Consider the following 15,181-nt stretch of genomic DNA (forward strand, 5'->3'; position numbering starts at 1 on the left):
ATACATCGCAATTCACGCCACGCCACTGGTTCCAAAAACCTAGAGAACGGTGAAAGTCCACGCCAATGATACCGACGATTAGAAACTACGAATTCTATAGTTTTCCGTTTAACACCTGTGTGCATGGGGAATATAATGGTACTCAAGTTGTTTCCAAATTGAGCCAGAAATTGTAGCTCCAAATTTGCTACATGTAGTCCAATGAATTTTACGCAATTTTAGAGTATTATAGAGGATCCACCATATTGATTCTTAATTTTAATTATTTAATTAATGCGGGATGTGATTGATTTAATTTTGCGGGATACGGATCGGTCCGAGCCGGGTTCAGAACCCGATTTTCGACGGATTCGGACACAGACCTTTATACGGCACCATGCTCCAGTTTGAACTGGGGCCAGGGAATTTCAAGTTCCTTTGATTTTTAATTATAAAATCCCAGGTTCTTCTTCATTTACAAATTCCTATTCACTTACGATTATCAAGTTTTAAACGTTTAAAACAATTTTTATACTTGAAGAAGTGGGGACAAGGTGCGCAATTGGTGTTGCAATCGACTTAATTAGACATCCGTGCCGATTTTATAACAATGCACCCAAAGAGTACGAAGTTGGACTGTGAAATTACGCAACTACGAAAAGTTATGCCGAGAGAAGGGTGGGATCATACCCAGATGAAACGTTCCCTCTAAAAAGCAACGACGATCAGACGAAACATTTTTACAGCAAAATGAATTTATTTTTTCAATTTATTGCCACTCCAATCGGAGGGTAAGGTTTCGATCAACATGAATCAATCGAAAAGGTTTCGATCATCATAAATTTAAAAAAAAAAAAAAAAAAAAAAAAAAAAAAAAAAAAAAAACGGAAATCGATCGACGTGCACCGGTCGACATCAATTCCGTCGATGGATTATTACAAAATCGGTGTTTTTTCGATCGGCGCGAAGCGATCAAAAAATAAAAACGTGAACCAATCAACGTGATTCAATAACATCCCTGAATAGACAGGCAAAAACCCGTGAATCGATCAACGAAATCTGCGAGTCAATTGGCATGGTCTGTGAATCAATTGACATCAAGTATCGAGTAGATCGAAATTCACATTAATCAATCGTAAACCCCATTAATCGGTCAACTAAACCGTGCATCGATCGAAAACTCAGTGAATCGATCTTCAAACCCGTGAAACGATCTTTAAACTCGCAAATCTATATCCGCGAATCAATCAGCATAGTTCGTGAGTCAATCGACATAATCCGGGAGACGATCGAGAAACTCATTTATCAATCGAAAACCCCATCTACGAATTTGTCGATCGATCGACAAATTCGTGAAGTGATCGACAAAGCCATGAATCGATCGACAATCCCGTGAATCTATCGAATTTGTCGATCGAATCGGCGTCAATCGAATCACGTCGATCGGATTTCGCTTTTATCTTTCGATTGAATCGGTGTCGATCGGTTCACATCGATTGATTCACGTTTTTATTTTTCGATTGATTCGTGTCGATCGAACCCATGCCCTCGGGACCATTGTGCGGTGCGCAAACGGCGACACCGGCGACGGGGGTGGAGCTAAGCTTGCTGATATGATGAGGCGAGAGGGAGGGAAAGCGTTACCTATTACGCGTCACGCTTATGATGCTATATCCTCGAGTAAGATATGTTTAATATTTATTTTTTAACTTATTCCCCATGCGTAAATAAATAATTAAAAGGAAACTCATTCCATTAAATCGAATGAAGAGAAGTCATACCAGCTGACCCAATACTAACTTCATGACATATAATAGTCCACCCGTTGGATTCTAACGAGTCAAAATGAGAGCGTTCTCAAAAGTTTCAACTATCCAGGATATATTGATGGCGAAACTTAAAAAAAAAACACGTTGCCAACTGCATATCATATTCTACTGTTTTAAAGTGCAATGATCTTTGACCGATCGTCAACTTTGCACAGAGTTCCGTGTTATTTCTCCTCGCATATGCAAAAAAATATTCTCTGATTAGTATTTGCAGGGTAACAAATACTAGACGCAGAATACATTTCAGAGGGAAAGAGCAGAACATAGACTAATTTTCACTAATATGTTCACCACGCTTTACAGTGCTCTAGTTTTGCCATTGCACCCAGAAAATCAAATACGAGTATTTAGGCTTAAGATGCTACAGATTATTTTGTTGAGAGACGAATCCTCATCTTTATTGTCCCAAATTTCGTGGTATTCATCATGACTTTTCTTTGAGAATTTCGCACTTAAACGACCAAACGCTTGTTTTCCTAATTATAAAAATCCAAACAAAGGGTACTTGTTTCTCAAAGTCGGTCGAAACAAGCTCTAAAAATCACTCTGACATATCTAAATATTTTGCGATGTCGAGTGAACAGGCTGGATTATATTACATTTAGGCAATTGGCAAAGGCATTAGGCGAGGTGAGCTGCACTACTTTGAGGATCCAAAAAGACGGAGTGTCTTCAATTCTTCGTCTGCACCACGAATACATCTGTCAGACACGAAAATTTTTACGCCCACGCAGGCAAAGGATAAGAGTATCTTAGTTTTGTAGAGCAACTATTCGTGTCTATAAGATGTTTCCATAGTACAAACGAAGAATTGAAAGAAACTCTATCTTTTTGGATCCTTGCGGTGAAACTCGCTATGGACGTCGCGCCGCGGGTGAAGTGATGAGTGCCGGGACAGTCAAAACGCCTTCTCTTTTGTGCGTATGCAATACGGACATCCATTAAGCCCGAATAGTTGCATCCAGGAGTTAAACTGAGAGTATGATGTTCGTTGCATTAGACACTAACTGAAGGAGCTTTAATTGTTTGCTTGTTGCTCTTACACCGTAACTTAACCAGTGTTGTCTAGTGCCGCTACATTAAACTATTACTGATTTTTATCGCGACATTGTCAATTTTCCGAATAATGTATTGATTGTTTAAATTAACAACGTTGCCGTCCTGAAATAAGGGTTTCCGCTCCTAATTTTTCTGATCTAAGATTTAAGAATGTCGCAAAGTTGTTTCATGGTCACCGCAAGAATACCTTCAGCGCACATCTCAACATTTGCACTTTTTTTCGCTGAAGAGTTCGAAAAAAAAACCAGTCAGAGATGTAAATCAACCTACGCTTGATTTAGAGCCTGGCGAGGTAAGACAAACAGTTCGTAGAAAGTAAATCTTACGTTGCTGATTGCCTCAGAACATTGGATCGGAGCATCAGTGGACTGAGTCCATAAAAAAAAAATAAAAATAAATAAAGATAAAAAAAAGGCTTCAATGATGAGGTATCTAAAGGAAGCTATTCTAAAGTTCACACATTAAATCTTAGGTAAGACACTGACAAAAATCAAGTAAACGTTCCTTCTCAAGTTTCTCTTTACTTAGGTATTTTTGCTATCAAACAACCCTCACAAACATATTCACTAAAATGATATACAGCCAAGCTTGAAGAATTCCTCACTGGAAAATATAAGATCGGTCGAGAATGTGAGTTACTTATTAAAACCCAAAAGTGTATTTCATGAGGCCTCAAAAATATTGGGAGGCGGCCCGAGAAAATTTTACGACTTCGACGGGAACTGGGGCGGGAGCTATGGGGTGAATAACCGCGCTAAAAGCAACAAAGAGAAAACCGGACCACAGCACTGCCGTGCCAAGGAAGAACGCCGTATGAGCCATCAGACGCTGCCATATTTCCTTCAATAAAAACCTAAGTTACAAGGAAAATCGTTAATATTTTTTTTCAATTTTTTCAGACCAATTTGTTCGCAATTTCATCTAGAACGTTTGAAAATTTCAAGAAAAAATACGCACAATTTTCTTTGAAGATACATGTTTTATCTAGGGCAATTTTGCAACTCTCGAATGTTTATACGGTGTTCTTTCTTAGCATGGCAGAGCACCTATACGTTGATGAAACCTTCCTCATTTTTTGAAAGATTGAGGGATTTCAAAGGCTCAAATCTAATCGACTTTTGCAAATCTACAGACGCATTGCTACATTCAAAAAAATACTCATTGAGACTCTTCCTGCGATAGATCTCCGCACCCCACTGGTGAACAATTGCTAATTTGTTTTAATGTCTGATCATGTCTTTCTCTCTCTCTCTCTCTCTCTCAAATAAAAAATAAATGAATAAATAAATAAATAAAACAAAAAAAACTAGATAAAATACATTAAGGGCCATGAAATATATCTATGGATTTTGCGAGGCACTTTTCTTATTTTTAGATCCTTTCTTCCTCCCGAAAGGCATCCCATGACCTTCCTTCCTAAATTATTACGTAGGGCTGGCCTCGTAGCCACCCTGGCAATACATTGATTTTGGTGACACTAGCCCGGCATTGATTGACGTCAGTGCTATTCGAGGTACATGCAACCCTCGGAAAACTTCTGTGTTTCGATTTCAGTAACCTTTTCATTTTTACACCTTCCCAACGGCAAAAAGCCAACTCGATATTAGGTCGTCAATTCATACATTGATTATTAACCCATTGATTTTTTCGTCTGTTCACAGGTAAAAACTTCCATAATATTTAAATCAACCTTTCTTGACGTTAATACGTAAGTAAATACATCTACTAACTGTAAGTAATACAACTGCTACATACGCTCCCCAAAGGCGAGGCGTGAATAATCGATTATCGATATTTCCCCCATCTGAAGCTAAGGTAAATAATCGATTATTAAGGCGTTCGTTGCGAACACCCTGTTTTTCGATCCTTTTCCATAGGTTTATATGGCGGATCAATCAATATATCGCAAAGCACGCCGCGCTATTGACGCTCCCCCTTGTCCCCTCACATAGCGCCTAAATTAATCTTGTACGAGGTTGAAATGTTTCCAAATAAGTATGTCATTGAAACCGAGTCACGTACAAACCATATGTGTCTTTAGTTCGTATATGAGTCTATTCGATGTTCCGTTTATCAAGAGTATGTATCTCAGCATTCTGGCAGAGGTAGCACTAGCAATTGGGCCGTTCATGTATTACGTTAAGCCTCTTAGGAAGAAAAGGGGTCTGAGCTTGGCTTACGGCGGGGTTTTACATGGTTAGAAGGGGGAGAAGTTAGGTCGAATCTTACACAAAGCCCCCACTTTAAAAAGATTATATATTACACTGAAATTGGCCGTATTTCTGCCAAACGGAACCGGAGACAGGTGGGAAAGAAGGAGTGTGCTCGTTAGTCGAAGGGCATAAGAATGAATGGGAATTATAAAGCACCAGTGACGTCAGCAGTGACGGAATCAGAATTAGGTCTCTTTAACTCATGAGCCCTGTCCACAACGCTCTTAATTATCACAGCACGGCCCATGATTCATGAGTGCTGCATTCGGTTGGCACATAGTTTCGTTCGACAGAATGTAAAATCCCGCTTTTCCATTTCTACAAAGGGGAAACACGCCCGCTTTAACATTGTTTCTTATCTAGCTTTCTAGAGCACACTCCATCTTCCCCACTCATCTAAAGTTTCGTTCGGCAGAAATACGTCCAATCATGGTTTTCACCAATTTTACAGGTTTTATTCTGAGTGTTTTTAGACATATTTAGAGTTGAGGGAATGTCAAACCAGGTTCATGTAATTCAAAAGAGGAGGGTGAGGGCTTGACTTACAGGTGACTCATAGGGAGATGGAGGGGGGGGGGAGGACGGTCAAAAAGTCGGCCAAAATGGTTTACGTGATATTTGAGTGGCCCCCAATATGGCAACAACCTCGATTGATTAAGCGGAACCTTATCTTAATGACGCCTTGTGTTTACACCCTCTTTCAAAATGGGTTAAGTTTAACTCTTAATGAATTCCACAGCCAAATTGGGCATCTAATCTCTTCTCCTCCCTTCCCGTCATGAGACTAGCCAGAAGTAAATCTTTTCTCTTTTGCCTTGTCTTTAATCGCTGTTATACGCTTGAGATATCACAGTCGGACTGCGCTCTTTAGCTTGAGCTCCATAACGGCAATGAAACATATATCAATGGCCAAAGCGTGAGACCAAGTATCTCCGTTTGCGACGTTGCAGATTTTCTGCCATGCCTTATTTTTTCTCCGGAAAACTAGTCAACACAACTTCTTGAAAAATTTATTTGATTTTTATTCCCGTGTCGCATAAAATTCTGTATAAATTTCAAGCTATAAAGTTCGATTGTTTCCCTCAAAAAAAAACAAAAAAAAATTCAGAAATTTTACTTCAAACTACGAACAAAATCTTGTGAAACATTGAAGGAGAAATATCCACGGATTTTCACGAAAATTCGTGATTTGTAGAAGGAGATTCGACAACGCCTGATAGTTCATACGGCGTTTTGCCTTAGCAGTGCCGTATAGTCATCATGCCATGTTTACTCGCATGCTCATATACTTCCTTCTATTCATACAGGGCTATCCAAAAGTCACTGACCACCCCTGTAACTTTTTTCCAAATTGAGATAGAAGTTTGAAACTTTGGGAATGTTCCTCGGTCTAAAGTAGCAACTTTTTGGTCCCCCCAAAATTTTGGGGGGCGGCCCCCCTTAAGGGGGGCGGGGGCTAACTTTTTTTTTCAAATGGCAACCCCCCCTTTAAGATACCTCATTCGAAAGATAATAAAAAAAGAAAATTTTTGGCGCAAACCGCAGGTCAAAATGTTCATTTTTGACAAAATGGCGGCCGGTCAAGGTTCAAAATGGCGGAAATTTGGCATCTCCGTTCTTTATTGACGGATTGGTGTGAAACTTAGAATTCTAGGGTTTTTTGAGATGAGAAAAACGATTCTGGCATTGGTCTTCCAGAAAAGTCAGTCTTTTGCAAAATGGCGGCGGTCAAAATGGCGGCCTAGAGCGGGAAGTGGATATTTAGGCTTCATATCGTTGGATTTGCATGAAACTTGGTATCCGGGGGTATTTCGCCACGAGAAGAACGAATCTTTCATTGGATATCTGAAATTTTGACAAATTCCAAAATGGCGGCGGAAAAATTGCGGGAAATCAGTTTTACGGCTCTTTACCGATGGATTAGCATGAAATTATTTGATATTTCAAGAATCTAATGAAAGATTCCTTTTTAACCAACCAAAAACCGCCAGGATATCGAATTTCATGCAAATCCATCGGTAAACAGCCGTAAAACTGATTTCCCGCAATTTTTCCGCCGCCATTTTGGAATTTGTCAAAATTTCAGATATCCAATGAAAGATTCGTTCTTCTCGTGCCAAAATACCCCCAGATACCAAGTTTCATGCAAATCCAACGATATGCAGCCTAAATATCCACTTCCCGCTCTAGGCCGCCATTTTGACCGCCGCCATTTTGCAAAAGACTGACTTTTCTGGAAAACCAATGCCAGAATCGTTTTTCTCATCTCAAAAAACCCTACAATGCTGAGTTTCACACCAATCCGTCAATAAAGAACGGAGATGCCAAATTTCCGCCATTTTGAACTTTGACCGGCCGCCATTTTGACCTGCGGTTTGCGCCAAAAATTTTCTTTTTTTATTATCTTTCGAATGAGGTATCACAAAGGGGGGGTTGCCATTTGAAAAAAAAAGTTAGCCCCCGCCCCCCTTAAGGGGGGCCGCCCCCCAAAATTTTGGGGGGACTAAAAAGTTGCTACTTTAGACCGAGGAACATTCCCAAAGTTTCAAACTTCTATCTCAATTTGGAAAAAAGTTACAGGGGTGGTCAGTGACTTTTGGATAACCCTGTATATTTCGTTCGTTCGCGAAGAACAAACGCATTTGTTTCAACTACCGACGCCGAACATTGCCTAACGAGAGCCCGTTTCAGATAACGTTTCCTCTTTCGCTGTATAGACGGTATACGAACTCCGCGCATACGGCGGAAAAGGAAAAGTTATCCGAAACGGGATTTAGGAACAAGGCACACGAGGCCAGTGGCGTGGCGTGCTTTGCGATGTATCGATTGTTGTGCTATTTAAACCCATGAAAAAAGATCGATTGTCAGGGTGTTCGCAGCGAACATCTTAGTAATCGATTCTTTACAATAGCTTCAAATGGCGAGATATCGATAATCGATTATTCACGCCACGCCACTGCACGAGGCATGTCCGGTTTTCAGTAGCAGCGGCGAGGCGTGAATGATCGATTATCGATATCTTTCCATTTTAAGCTATAGTAAAGAATCGATTATTAGGGTGCTCCTCGCGAACATCCCGTTAATCGATCCTTCTCTAAAGGTTTAAATGACAGATCAATCGATATATCGGAAAGCCGCCGCGCGACCCGAAACCCCTACACCGAACCCAGCCCTCCTCCCCCCCCCCCCACCAAAACACGAGGGTCGGCTTTTCTCCCAGCAAGATTTCCCACCTACAAAGTCGGTCATAATGTTTCTCCCGCGGGATACAAGGCCGTTAGTGAATAAACCACCCTATAAAAACCGCGGTCACATAGAACTTCATCATGAGGGTCTGCACGAAGAGCAACTAGTATGACCCAAGGGAACTTCTTGGGCCGGAGCGAATCACTTTTTTTTTTTTGTTCCGACCGTAATGGCAAAAAACAAGCGTACGGTGTGATCACTGAAAAATATAATATGCTTTTTTAGAACGTAGAATGTCAAAAATGTGTCTGGCGATCCCAAAATGCTACCTCTACGGCCCCGCAGTCAACTTTATAGCCTGTGAATACAAATTTAACCGCGTGGGAGGGAAGGCAGCATTCTGGGATCCGCAGACACATTTTTGACATCCAGGTGCTGCAACATACAATATTTTTCATACGTATAGAAAATTTCAGTCCTCTACGCCATTTCTAAAATGAAGTTACTTTTAGGGATGGAAATCAAATTAAGTTAATTCCAAAAAATTTAAATCTCAATTCGCAAGGAATTGAACGAGCTGTGGCCTTTTTAGCAAAAATACCAACCGTTTTTACAGAGCATAAATATATAGGGCACTTGTATTAACATCAGGAAGCTGTTGTGATAGGCGGAGGGGATGGAAGGCTGGCTTACGGGTGGCCTACAAACGGGGAGCGAGGGGAGGGGTCAAAAGGTCGGCCAAAATGGCGCTTACGTAGTACTTGAATAGTCATAAAGTATTTTCAGAGGCGGATCCAGCAATTTGGCAACACCGGATTCCCACCATTTGAACTTATGTTAAATAATCGATTCTTGTCGGAGCACCTGGCCCCTCCAAGAATCGATATATTTCCATAGGTTTAAATGGAGAAAAACAATGTTGCCAAATTGCTAGATCCGCCGATGAGTATTTTCGGAGCTTCTCTCCGACACTAGTCGTGTGCTACGATGAAAATTCTTTATTTTCAGACAGTTTGAGAGTATATTTCTAAGATTCCTCGGAGCAAGCTCAGTGTATATTCTTTGCTCTCCAAACATTAACTTACGTTGTAGACCTTTCCGCTTGTTTATTTCGTTTTATCGCACCTTCATTTCCTGGAATTTCACGTCTTTCAAAGTGTCAGTCTGCGACTAAATTTTTAAATATTCGTAAAGACAGTGGTGCCAAAATGAGCTGCTAAGATCAAGTAAATACAATTTATGTATGGGGTTTACAATAATGTTGGAGAACGTAAATGCAAAAAAGCATAGAAGCCATTTCTTTAAATAATAGGTAAACCTACCTCAAAACAGAAAAATATGCATTATGTAAGTTCCTAAAATAGTGTAAAGAAGCGCAACAGTCATTCGACGGAGAACTCTAGGTTACCGGCACAATTTGGTGCGCTGGGAAGGGAATAATCTAGGTTGCGAGGTGGGTTGCGTATGCCGAGCTGCAGGTTGTAAGTTCATCGTCCCACCGCGTCACCTGTTGCGAAGTTGGGGCAATCGATGCATTCTGACTTTTCATCCCCCTCAACCCCTCCGTGACGCCTCCGTATCCGAGCATCACGATTTGCATACTCAGCCTCCTCTTTCTTGATGCAACTCGTTGAAAACTGGCGTTTATCATTCCTTCACGAATTCTGTCCGGCCGATTCTCTCAAAATCTAAGTTTCTCATTTACCTACATTATAGTGCTGCTCTTACAAGGATTATAGCTGCTCTTTTGAAAAGAGAACAGCTCTATTCAAGAACACTGGACTGGATCTTGCATTGAAACTCCCTCTTTCATAAGAGCAGCTAGGTACATAATAATTGGATCGCATTTGGATGCATCCATGCTAAAAGGAACTATGTTACACACAAACCCTAAACACATAGTTCCTTTTAGCATAAGTACGTCCATTTAGCAAAATGGAACCAGCGCAATTACAGTATATTGTAATAATGTTGCTTCCTCATAACTATCTAAAAAGTATCCAAGAGGAGCAAATAGTTTTTGCTCCCCTCCAAAGAATTGTTAATTTGAAAGGAAAATAATCCTGTGAATCCTGTAATCCTGGAAGTTTTTTTTACCGACGTTGTCATGACTGTTCCAAAGCGTCAACTGCTCATGCAAATTGGGCTTTAAGGACAATAATTCAGCGTACTCTTAATTTTATACATATGGTTTTAAATGACATTTTTTCATGGAGAGGCGGTGGGAAACATCTGCGCACTTAAAATGGCTCGAACTTATGAACCGATAAACATTTAGAAACCGCAACATTTTGAGAGAATAAGGTCGACAGGAAGTTTTATGGATGGGAAATTTCTTAATCGCGGGGTGAAAAATGAGACCATCTTCCCAAAGCCCCTAGGCGATAGGCATTAGGGAATCTTTCAGTCACATGCTGATTACCCCCACTGAAAAAAACACTCCGGCCGTGGAAGCCGTACTTACGGGCTATATAGAGATACCGTCCGTGTTCCGGGCTCAGAGGCCGAAAGTTCCGGGCGTAGCACCCGGAGCACTTCGACTGCTCCGGGTGCTACGCTCGGAACTTTCAGCTTCTGAGCCCGGAACACGGACGGTATCTCTATATAGCCCGTAAGTACGGCTTCCACGGCCGGAGTGTTTTTTTCAGTGCCTATATGCTCGATTTTACCTCCCTGACCCGCTCCATATGTTTGTCGATTATCGATGGGTTTGATGGCGTTTTCGACTACTTCTTGCGGGTTACGCAAAAGTTTACAAATCCACCCGCATGTCAGGCATGAACTTGAGCTAGTTGGAAAATAATGGGTCAGTTACGCTGATCACCGAATCGTGTTTTGATGCTTGATTCTCGTAGATTAGCTAGAAATTATTTGATCCGCCCAAACAACAACATTCTACGTTCAATATTAACTAAGATATCGCGTTTTGAAAAATTCGGTGGTGACACCCTTAATTGGTTTCTTCCACCTTGCCTTCATCCGAGTTTCAAATCGAGTAACCATTGAAAATTTGTAACTCCCTGACATATGAAAACATGGCGGAAGAAACCAAAGGTGTCACTACCGCGGTGGATGACGTCATAAACCGGCTTTTTCAAAGCGTGATAACTCCGGACCAATCGGACCATATATTCAACGTAGAAAGTAGCTGTTTGGTCGGATCATGCACATGAATCAAGCATTAATTCACGATTCTGCAACCAGCGCAACTGACCCATTACCTGGCTTTTCTCCCACAACCTCCTTCTTAACTTTTCATCAATACAAGTTAAGCCGACATAGGTCTTGTTGACATTCTGTTCACTACCTAAAACTTGCGTATTTTCAACAATGATGAAGAAACTGTAGGCTTGGTGGTGGCATACGACACCCGCTTTAAAAAAAAAACAAGAAGAAACATCCAACATGAATATGTTGGAAAAGCGTGCCGAAGAACTGAAATCTAGTGTGTGCACTATTTCCATTTCAACGAGATGTGTATAAATTAGTACTCTCTGCAAATTGGGGAGGAATTATTGATTTGATACCGTTGAATGTAAATACATTTTATTGAATAAAGAAAGTAACATAATTATATTGGATGAACAAAGAAAATAACATCATAAATCATTTAACTGAATTGGTTCATTCAGAATTTCAAATTAAAGTTTGGAAATTGTTCAGTTTGTTGCGTCATGTTGGAGATTGCTCAGTTTGCAGCAGCAGAGTATGGAGTTTACTCTGTTTAATGAGTCAAACTTTGTCTTTTCTCTTTTCTTCGATTGATTTGTATTAAAATGAGACTTTAAGGTATCTTTTCTGGAAATAAAAAAAAAAAAAAACGTGACACCAAAAAAAAAAAAAAAAAAAAAAAATGCAACTTACACTCAGAGAATCAACAAGGGAACCTAACCTCCAAAACTCTGCCTTCCAATTGGTCGAATTGGAGATTGCTCACTTCGCTGCAGTTGTAACTATGGAGATGCAGCCAACTTGGGTTTAACCGCTTTTGAAAAGACGCTGATTCGCTAAATAGTTATGGCGGCATTTAAACTTCTAATTTAAATCCTCCGAGCGCAGAAAAGCTTATTTGACGTACCTATGAAAGAAAATAATACGGTTTCCACGGGAAAATGTTCTCAAGGGTTTCCAGTAACAGGATAATTCGGTTTCTCGATGAATGACCTTCAGGGCTTGACACTATAACGGTTCAAAAACGGAAGAACGGATCCGACGGAAAAAAAATTCGGACCGCCCTTGAAAAGCATTGGTCGATCGGTGTGCTGTACTACAGTACATCCGAGTGATTTCAAAAAGCGAGCCCTATAGGCACGCTTAAAACAAGCAGGAAGCTCCAACGCATTCGCGTCGGAAAGCGGCTCTGGCGACGGTAGGTAGTTGTTACGCGTTTACGGTTTCCTTGGTAACCTTTGTTTGCTATCAGCTGATGTCGAGTAGTATGACTAGGAAGCTCCAACCACGGCATTCTTCGAAAAAAGCGCGAAAACTTATAGATTTGAATTTTCAAATTTTAACGCAAAGTACATTTTTTCCAGTGCGAGATTAAAGCACAGACCCGTTTTGAATTATTGACAGTATCACCATGATTCCAAAAATACACTACACAACATAGCATTCGCTCACAGGAAAAAGATATCAATTAAAATAAAATCAGTCCCCCTAAACAGCAGAAAATGGCGCCGATTCCCATCAACCAACACGCGGTCTCTCCAATGTAACATGGTCCGTTGATACTCCCCAGCTGGGACCGTCCGGAATAGCAGCTCTAGTGCAAGCACCAGAGCCGCTAAAAGCGTTTACACACATTAGTGTGATATCAAGGCGCAACATTTTCCCTTGAACAATGTCGAAATTCAGAAATCAATATTATTTGACCACCCTCCCTCCCCCCTGGGACGGGAGGGCAAGGGGACAGCATAACTTCGACCATGGCAAATCTTGTCCAAATAGATAGTTGGAAAGAAAATATTCAAGTTACATTCACCACGAATATGAGCATATCGACGGTGAAACTACCAAACCACGTATCTCGGTTTGCGACGTCGCAGACTTCCTGTCATACTTTATTTTTTAAATGAAAAACTACTTAACGTCCAGTCTTGAAAATTTCTGTGATTTTTCCTCTTCGTGCGGAGAAAATTCTGTGAAAATTTTAAGGAATGATATTGTTTTGGTCTACTTCAAAAAAATAAAATGCGAGCGTAGATTTTCAAACACCGCAAACGAGATACGTGGTTTGGTAGTTTCACCGTCGATATGTTGTTCATTACTTTATAGGACGTGTGCCATCTTCAAACATCTCATGTTATCGAAGTATAAGATGCTTCGGAGAGGAAATCGATTCCTCCTTTATTTCCTTTTTTCGCAGCGACTTTGCACTCGCGAGGCGCTCAAAGATGTGATCAAAAACTTCCACTTTCTTTCGTGAAGTCAATTGAGGGATTAAACACTAGCTCAAGCTTTCAGGTCCAAGTTTAGTTCCGATACCACCCGGCACCACTGAATCCAGCGTCGGGAACATTTATCACAGTGCAGTTGTCAAAAGCGCGACCTAAGTGATGGGCACCAGAAAGAGATTAATGATGTCTGCCAGTGGTAGTGGCTGCTAATGAACGGCCACAGCTTCAACCCCCAACCCTCCCCTCCCCTCCTCTAAACAAATGAGCTGAATTTGAAAAACCAGCTCCTCGTCCTAGCTCTGAGTGACCAAGCGTGAGAAATACATCGTTTGTTTGCCCGAAAAGTCAGACACAGCTCAGCCTCCTCTTCCCTCTCTTCATAGGCGTATTCAGACAAATTTTATTGCGGAGGCGGGGTGGAGGTACATTTAATCTAAACGGGCGTCTTTTGGTAGTGAGTGGCAACATGCGCGATCACAACTTTCGTTGGGGAGGGCTACCAGCCTCATGAGGGCACCAGCCCCCCCCCCCCTCCCTCCGAGAATCCCCTAGCAGCACTCATGCCCTCTCCTTCCACCCGGCTCCCGTCAAGATGGCGTCGTCGGCCACCTGTTGCTTCTGGACTTAATATCCCTATTTTCGGCTATTTTCAGCCATTATTAGCAATATTTACCTTAAAGTACTCATTTTTTTGGGGTCAAAGTACGTGCGTCTACTTTCCAAGTTTTCATATTCTTCCAATGGAGAATTTGCGAGCACATTCGTTATAGCTTCACCTGAAAGTGCTAAAATAGCGAATTTCGCTGTATTTTTATATATTTTTTCTGATATGGGAAAATGTATAAGAATATACTTAAAAGTGAGAAAATGCGCCGCCTAGTGATGTCATCTCGCGGAATTTCCAATTTAATAAACACAAGTATTTTAGCAGATCGGGTCATTATGTCATATCTCATCCAATAGTTGTTCAATTTGTTAATCAAGGGTATACTCGTGTTTTGTTCACATGGTGGTTTGCACTTAAACATGAGATTCATTTAATTTCACTGCAAATTCTTCATTACCTTCATTGTCAATCAAATTTCATCTTTTGATTTGTGTTTTATTTGTTTCAGGTTGCATGTTCCTTGTTTCTCGGGCTCGTGTCTGCGAGTGATTCCGACTGATAACTCATAGCCCTAGGATAAAGGTTATGTAAATCGACCCAATATCGTATTGCATGACTCCAAACTTAGCTCTGATAAATATGGTGGAAATCTTCATTGTACTACCGTTGGAATTTGTTTGCAACAGATGCTAAATTGACTCCCAAGATCGAAAACTTAGCCCTCTAAGGAGCCTTAGTCTCTCTAATTTTATTATAAGGAACTTAAATTCTTAAATTCAATTACTTTATGAATAATACCCTGAGATACCGAAATTCTATCTGAAGATACGGGAGGGCCAAGGAGGGATTCTTGTGGTATCTCTTGAATAGATTCCAGTAAATTTGACAACACTGTATCATCTCCTTGAT

General features: G+C 40.8%; 1 protein-coding gene and 1 long non-coding RNA gene across 3 annotated transcripts in view; both read right to left on the minus strand.

Moving 5' to 3' along the window:
- LOC109043598 (Ca[2+]-channel protein alpha[[1]] subunit T) overlaps positions 1-15,181 on the minus strand; it is a 370,781-nt gene that overhangs the window by 88,848 nt on the left and 266,752 nt on the right. The gene's annotated exons all lie outside the window — the stretch shown is intronic.
- Positions 7,346-15,181, minus strand: part of LOC140224018 (uncharacterized) — a 91,324-nt gene continuing 83,488 nt past the window's right edge. Inside the window, exon 4 of the long non-coding RNA XR_011899256.1 lies at positions 7,346-7,357. This is a non-coding gene — a long non-coding RNA (uncharacterized lncRNA). The remainder of the gene's footprint in view (positions 7,358-15,181) is intronic.

This window comes from Bemisia tabaci, chromosome 2, assembly GCF_918797505.1.
Source record: "Bemisia tabaci chromosome 2, PGI_BMITA_v3".
Lineage (NCBI taxonomy): Eukaryota > Metazoa > Arthropoda > Insecta > Hemiptera > Aleyrodidae > Bemisia > Bemisia tabaci.